General features: G+C 32.2%; 1 non-coding gene across 1 annotated transcript; it reads left to right on the top strand.

Moving 5' to 3' along the window:
• The first annotated feature begins 6,842 nt into the window (after positions 1-6,842).
• Trnar-acg (transfer RNA arginine (anticodon ACG)) lies at positions 6,843-6,915 on the top strand. The gene has a single exon. It is a non-coding gene; the product is annotated as a tRNA-Arg (tRNA).
• Positions 6,916-8,094: the final 1,179 nt, after the last annotated feature.

Below are 8,094 nucleotides of genomic sequence, written 5' to 3' on the forward strand. Positions count from 1 at the left end.
TTTATTTTAGTGGTAATGTTATTTTAGCGCTTTTCTTTCGGAAACTTTTCTGCGTAAATATGATACCACAAATTGCATCCTTAATATACTGTTTATGTAGCAGTTATTGCTGATGCAAGAATTCATCGTTGCGCTAATTTGGCAAAAAATGATAATCTGCTAAAATTTCATTGCGCCAAAAATATTTATGTATACAGTATACAGTGTTGGTGAGGGTTCACAACTACAAATAGTTAATTATGTAGTATATACTTTTTTTTTTGTATTAGCCATGTTGTTCTGTCATCAATTTTAATCCAAAAGCTTAATTGTGATAATGATTTTGTGAAATAAGATGTTAAGATATCAAAGAAATCAAGCTTGCCCTAGTGCCTTAACCACAGTGTGCATGAGACCTGTTTAGTGTATTGTGTAGACTGTGGGACATCACCAGAACACTGACATTCCTCTGTGAGTTGATGCCTAGAGATAGAAAGAGTCACAGAGGCGGAACACTTGTCACCAAGCAGTATTGACTCCGACCGGGAGTATATGTTAATGAATATTAAATGAAGATAAATATTTTGGTTAAGATTAATAGTATCTAAGTTCTTTGATAGAGTTACCAGCTCAAAACATCTTTACATCCAAGTGCCATCGATAGATTGTAGTCAAATGAAAACTGCTGGGATTTTTTTTTCAGATATTATAAAAAGGCGTTGTAAAAAATCACATTTACAATCATGCTGTTTTTATCTACTGGTACTATATACAAAGAGGAAGTCATATGTCTGATAAAATCAAAACACTATAATCTTTATTGTTGTACAAACACATGTAACCAAATTAAGCTTTTCTTTTTCTTTTTAAGAAAAAAATTAACTATATTACATTGCCAACAATTTGTTTCTATAATTGACTTTGTTAATGACGGTGCAATCATGTATATACAATAATTATTGTGCAATCAGCTGTTGTATGTTTATGATAATTGAGCTGACAGCTAAAAAACCTGTAATCTGAGACATTTTCTGCAGTGATAGAGTCATATACTTGATTGTAAAATGTAATATGTATGTATATTGTGTAATCAAGTCATTCACTGTGATTAATTCTGCCAGGTTCTGGGGTACCTTGAACATCTGAAAATTGTCACTATGGGTTTTCTTGAGTGAAATAGTTTGTTTAACAGGGATTCTAGTCTCATGGAACAGACATGTCCTGTTATTTATAACAGAGCTGATCAGCAACATACATCATAGATGATTAATACTTTACATGGGAAAATATCATGTCAATTATAAAAGACTTTTGGCGACAAAATGAAAATATTGTAAAGTCAGATCTACTTGTGGTGCTTCAATTTAGAATTTTTGAAAAAATCATCATTTGGTTGGAACTTGATTTATAGATGAATAATTCTGACAAATTGATGTTAGTTTTTTGTCTCTTTATCATTTTGTGGTCCTGTATATCTATGGATTGACAATACTTTAGTTTGAAATTAATGTAAATTTAAACCTTCCATAAAAGTTTCTCGTGTAGAATCACATCTTCTGTGGTGCTGTGAGGTATCTGTAAACTGTATCATAGTATTTACACTTTTACCTGTATTAAAACTTTCATTAGGGGTAACCATTTTTGAATAGCTTTATCAGATTAACAGTAACATTAAACAATGTACTTGGCTTTATTGACAATTTTTATTTAAAAATATAATATTCATAAGATGTATTAAAATTAGCAGTATAGACATTTTAATCGATTATGTTTATATGTCATATTTAATGAAACAAAGTTATATTCAGTACTTGTAGATATGGCAATTTTGTACATTCTGGTCAAAAATTGCTTTCTAGATGGTAAGGAGACAGTTATACCCAGAGGTAAGTAAATGATTCTTACATACGAAGTATACGCTAGAAAAAGAACGTCACAACATCAAATATATAAAATGATGTATCATAAAAAAAAAACAGAAAAATTTACAAAAAAAAAGAGAACAGAACAAAAATACCATCTTTATCAGTAAAACCAAGTAAATGATCGTGACCGTGACAACTGTACGACATAGTGACAGTAGTTTTCAGATAAAATGGAACTTTCATGTTATAAAAGCCTGCTTCTCAATATTTTATCTGTCTAATGTAAAATTATGAAATATATGTTGATTTTAAAAAATTGTTACTGTGAGATCTCTTGAACCTATCGACTATTTATGGTGAGTGAAAATCACTTCAGCTTGTAGTTTTATCTGTCAATATCAAATGTCAGCTGGTTGTGTGGGTGTTGCTTGTCTGATATATCAGCAAATCGTAGGAACCAGGTTGTGATTACAACTCAAATTTTATGTGTTCTGTAGTAGCATGACATCAGTTTTTTCTACAGACACATAGATTATAAACTTTATTTATTTTTACAACAATTACGAAATAAGTTATTCAAACTTATATTTATAATTCTTGTTGGCCTGGATGAAAATGTGGATGTAGTTTTACTGTTGTAGGAAACCTGATTGTATGTGGAAAAGCAATGAGGTTGCACAGGTGACCTTTCACATTTTTCATGTCGATTCAGGGAGTTGAATCCTAGATGTCTAGACGAGAGGCACACCTGTAACCACAGTGCTATCTGACAATCTGCTGTAGATATACGATACATTCCATAACATGTTCTTGCCGATGTGAGTTAGTATCTTTATTAGCAACAACTGTGTAGAAATGTGACTGCCATGGTGATGGAAATGATCAATTATCCTCATTCTGTGGCATATTAACAAAGTTATTTTGATTCATGCTGACGAAAGTTAGGAAAATAAATCCCATCAAGTGCACAAAAATTTTTGAAATTAATAAATTTTGTATTTATCCAGCAATAAGCCCATATTTAGTAATAAGCCCACCCATATCTATCACTGTTCAATAGCATTTGTCAGATAATCTATTTCAGTGTCCGGTAATAAGCCCACCCTCTGACTGAGTCCGAGGTAATTTGGTGGGGCATGGGCTTAACGCAACATTGTTACTTGTTCCTTATATGTAATATGTACCACAATAAAAACAAAGAGAAAGACGAAATCTCCTCTGTTGTCTAGAGGTACTGAAATATGTTTGATGTATCTATTACAATAATTGCTTTATCGCTAGTAGTTTCTCTATATATCTATAAATAGATAGTTAGATATCGTATCAAATTTCTCTGATCTCTATACTTGTATGTTAATGACATTGTTTTGTTTTGAAAAAAAATTCTATAAATAGTTCAGCTGTTTTTGCTTTAATTTCCCTTTTTTTCTGGCTCAAGATTATTTGTTGACACTTTCTGTTATTTTTCTTTGTTCCATGAAAATGTGATCAGTTATGAAATTTATTTATTAGTCCTGTTAAATAGAAATCACTCCTGTTATTTTAGTTTTGTTTCAAATATCTTTGCAAGCAATAACTGATTTTTTTGTATGATTTCTCAATGTCTTCTTTGACAGTATTCTGTAGAGTGACCTTCATGTAAATAGACAAAGAAAGTTGTCAGTTAGGACACATTTTATTAGGTATTCTTACTACATATGAGACTGTGATAGATAGCTGACTCAGTAGAGCATTGGACATTGCAATCACATTTGAAAATCTGAGATGTTTGGTCAAGCCTTACTCAGAGGTTAGGCGGGGTCGGAGGTCACTTTGTCTAAATGGGCAAGACATGTTACCCAAAGTATATTGGCCCTCCTGCATGGAAGGTGTGAGGTGAAGTACCAGCTGGTACAAAAATAGGCCAAAGGGTTCTGACAATATGCACGGAGATTTTTTTTTGTCTTTGTTGTCGCCAGCAACTGTGACCAAGGTATAGCCGCAGATTGATTTTCAGAACCCCTCAGTCTAGTACAAGAAGACCAGCACTCAATATATCACCCTTGTTGTTCACAGAGTGATGCACCCAGTAAACAACACTACATACACCTATAAAAGGAAACATTTTCAGCTATTACTACTGGTTTGAGCAGCTTAGTAGGTAATGACGGGTGCTTCTGGTAGATAATAGGAATATCATCATAACTCATTTTCAACTTTTTCCAATTATCTTTTCAAATATAGTATTCACTTAAATGAATTAATGGGAAAAATATGTTTCATTTCCATGTTAAAAAGTATTGTATTATTTGCTTGGAAGAGGAAAAAAACTCATCTGTACAGTATTCCAGCTAAACCATCTATACATTATTTTTGCTAACAAATTGAACATCATTCTTCTAAACTGCACTGGGAGGGTTTTCTATTGTCTTAAGACTTATTTGTATCTTCAACATTTTCATGTAAAAAGTTATCTCCCCTTATATAGTATTACATGCAGGTCACCGTTTTCTCTCATCCTTAATTCTTTAGCCTCTTTAAGGTCTTTGCACAATTTAGAGTATGTATTTTACCTGTTTAAATAACAGTCTAGTATAGATTAAAGATATGAAGTTTGCTTCTGTAACAAATAAGTATTTGTGGTCTTTTTTTTTTTGCCTACTGTGATAAAACCAGTGTGCATGTTTTTTCCTTAGTATTTTATGAAGTACTGTAGTGTTTTTGTTTCTTTAAATTAGATCCAATTTGATTGTATTATAATTGGTTTTTAGTAATTGTTTAATCAGGATTTAAGCTTGATTTTAAATTGTTGATGACACGATGAGAGGAGAATTAAAATGTGTTCACTAGATATCGACACCTGTGTGGATTTTATTTTTGCATGTATTGAGAGGAGTGTTACCTAGGACAAAGGAGTTATTTATTTCAGGAACCTATGATATAGTATGTGTATCATATGTTCCTGGTTATACACAGACAACCTGACGTGATATACTAGTAAATATTGGTAATCTGTATATCATTAGAATGGGTGTTTTATTTTTTTCTGACATTAGTTAGTTACACAGTACATGATAAGAACATTCGACTGACAGTAATAATGATTCTAACAGAAGTACATTTGTATATGTGTTGTACAGGTCTCTGATTCTAATAATTTCAGTGTAAAGACTGTTCCTTACTATACAGCATAGGGACAGTACATTAGTGCTTGTTGCTGAGTTCATGAAAGAAAACCTAATAAAATAAATAAATAAACAATTTCAATAAACAAACACTTACACACACACTCCTGCCCAACTAAAAAAAAGTAAAAGAAAAAAATATAAAAACAAAACAAAACCACAGATTCAGAATAGAGTCCGTGAGAAAAAAAAATGAAAAAAAATGCAAACTTAAACACAGGGGTCTAACTCAATGAAAATGTCTATTATTCAAGCAACTTTGTTTTCAGAAGTTGGACTGGCCACAATACTTATTCACGATGAGATTTTTTCAGAAAAATATTAATTTGAAAAGTTAAACAAAATTGATGAATCAATATATTCCTCAATTTTTTTACAATACCAGTTTGGAAATTCTTTTCTTAGTCGTAAAGTGGTGGAATTCCTCTCTCCATCTATCTCACTACGGTACAGTAAAACATATTTTACGATCTTAATTGATGAAATAAGGCACAATGTTAGCCTTTTACTTGTGATTTCAAGGCTCAACTAGAGGGACCAGTGCCCACTGGGAAGTCTGATATAACTTGTTACATGTAAATCAGTTTGACTTATCCTGTAGTTACATACTAAGTATGTACTTTGCTGTATATTACTGTTGTGTGGCTGTACAATGAAATAATTTACTCGTGTCTGGTGTAATGTAGAATTGATTGAAAGTAGCCAGCGACAAGATTATCCAGATAATGACCGTTCTGTCGTACACAACTTGGTTGTTTGTTTGTGAATAGATGTCTGTTACATTCCAGATTATTTATTGACAGCCATGCATAATATATGAATTCAAGTCTTTTAAGTTGGGCTGCTCTAAATAACACATGCATTCATTTTAAGTGAAAAAAAATATACATTTATATTTTTCCGAGTGATATTGGACATAAATGCATTATAATAAGATACAGATGGGTTTTTATTGTGATATTATTTTTGATTAAAAACAAAAATAAGATGAAAAAAGAATGTAGCCTACTTAATTATTTACATGTAAATAATAGATACAGTCATCTATTATCTAGTCAAAGACCTTCAAAATGTAGGGTGACAGGATGTTTTAAAGTCATCAATGAAAATGACCTTGTAATGGTAAGTTCTGTATTATTTTTTATATTGTAGGGTATAGGTACCATATAGATGTCCTTTGTTTAAATATGTAATTAAACATCATTTTGCCTATTTTAGCTAAAAATAAAAATTTTAATTTTTTTTTCAACATAAAAAGTAAAAAAAATAACAGGTGATTCATGTTTACTTACAGGTCTTACATATGCAGCAAACTAAATTGATCTAACATTTTAAGTTAAATATCCTAAATATTCTTCAGACAAGTCGAATGTCGTGCAGCATAGATAAAAGATCCCATGTAAATAGGCCTCCGTAAATTTATTGCGTCCCTGTATGTTTAGTGGTTAAATCTTAGAGACATTGCAGATTCTACTACATTATATATTGCTTGTCTACACAGATATGTAGTCTACATTCTACACCTTTCGATCTAATTTCTTCTTCACACAGCATGTGTAACTATCTACACGAGGGCCTGTCTACAAGATATTCTATGTACAACAGTACATGCGTATGGCTGTCTACCAGAGACCGGCGCGTATTTCACACCTCCTTGTAGTCTCTAACTTACATGTTTATTCATGACGGATCCAGTTTGATAAAAACGCACAACATCAATCGTGTTTTGTCTTTGTTTGGATGGTATTCGCAGAAATAACCCGCCTATTTTCGGTTTCGATTATTGTAAACGTCCAGTTATAAGTAACGTTAGAGAATGCACTATTTGTATCGAGGGCTTGTGGCGCAATGGATAACGCGTCTGACTACGGATCAGAAGATTCCAGGTTCGAATCCTGGCAAGCTCGTACGTTTTGTTAATTTTTTTTTAGATTAAAGTTGAATCATTTTTCATTTCAGTAAACAAAAGTCGTGTCTTCGCACTTATGTTATACTGATAATTTTGAACTGGCAGTTGATATTTACTTGATGCTACAAACGCTACATTTTGTTCAAATAATTCATGAGCACTTCGTACATGTGTGAAGTTATGAACGCAAAACCCAATTGTGTGTTGTATATTTCATGAGTTCTGAAAAAAGGTAGTTAGAAATTTTGTTAAAGATATATGGTTGGACTTTTATGAACCGTAGAATGGTTGAATTATGCACAAGTTGATTCAATATAAATTTTTAACTTGACTGACTAAACCTGTTCCACTTACTTAGTTTTTAGTACTAAACACATATATATGACGTCTGTACAATCAAAATCAAACAACAGCGGCTTGTTAAGATGAGTTAATTACATATTTTTTTCTTTTTTTTTTTTTTAAAGTGGGATGGGGGTTGGGTTAGGAGGGGTGGGACGAGGGAATTAAAAACTGAAGACAACCCCTTCCCTATCTCCCACCACATCTCCAATCAGCAAGTGTATATGAACAACTTAAGTCCGTGTAATCAATCTAATGCCTTTGTCAAAATTTTGAATATTTTCAGTTTCATCAGGAATGATGGCATATGGAAATCGTATATTGTCTCAAAGTTTGCATGTTTTTACTTTTCTTTTTCACAAATAACATGAAAAAGAAGATCTGAAACAATTAATTGCTAAAATTAAACAGATTGTTATGAAACAAACTGAAAAACATGCTGGAGGACCGCCGCATGTTATCCGAAGTATCTTGCCCTAGGCCACAATTGCAACAGCCAGCTAAGTTTCCTGAGAAACAAACCAGCTCCGGATCCAACATTCATGGGAGGTTGGAACGTCCATTTTGTACCTTCTGTGCTGTCGCGGCTCTAAATTAATACTAATAAAAGAATATTTTTACCTGTTTTGGGGGTGACGTTTTGATATATCATTTTATTTCTTGGCCACATTTTTTATTCTCTCGTGCAGTTTTGTCCAAGAAGAATGTCAGAGACTGCTAGAACTCTTGTTGTTTTTCTGTTTCCAGTGTATCAAAATGTTTCTTAATATATCTTTTTCATTTTCTACAAAATTTGCATCTTTGCATCCTTAGTTTCTTGAAGCTAAATCAGTTG

The sequence above is a fragment of the Ylistrum balloti genome, unplaced genomic scaffold (assembly GCF_031769215.1).
Source record: "Ylistrum balloti isolate Yb309-2 unplaced genomic scaffold, AGI_CSIRO_Ybal_v1 Utg370152, whole genome shotgun sequence".
Taxonomy (NCBI): domain Eukaryota; kingdom Metazoa; phylum Mollusca; class Bivalvia; order Pectinida; family Pectinidae; genus Ylistrum; species Ylistrum balloti.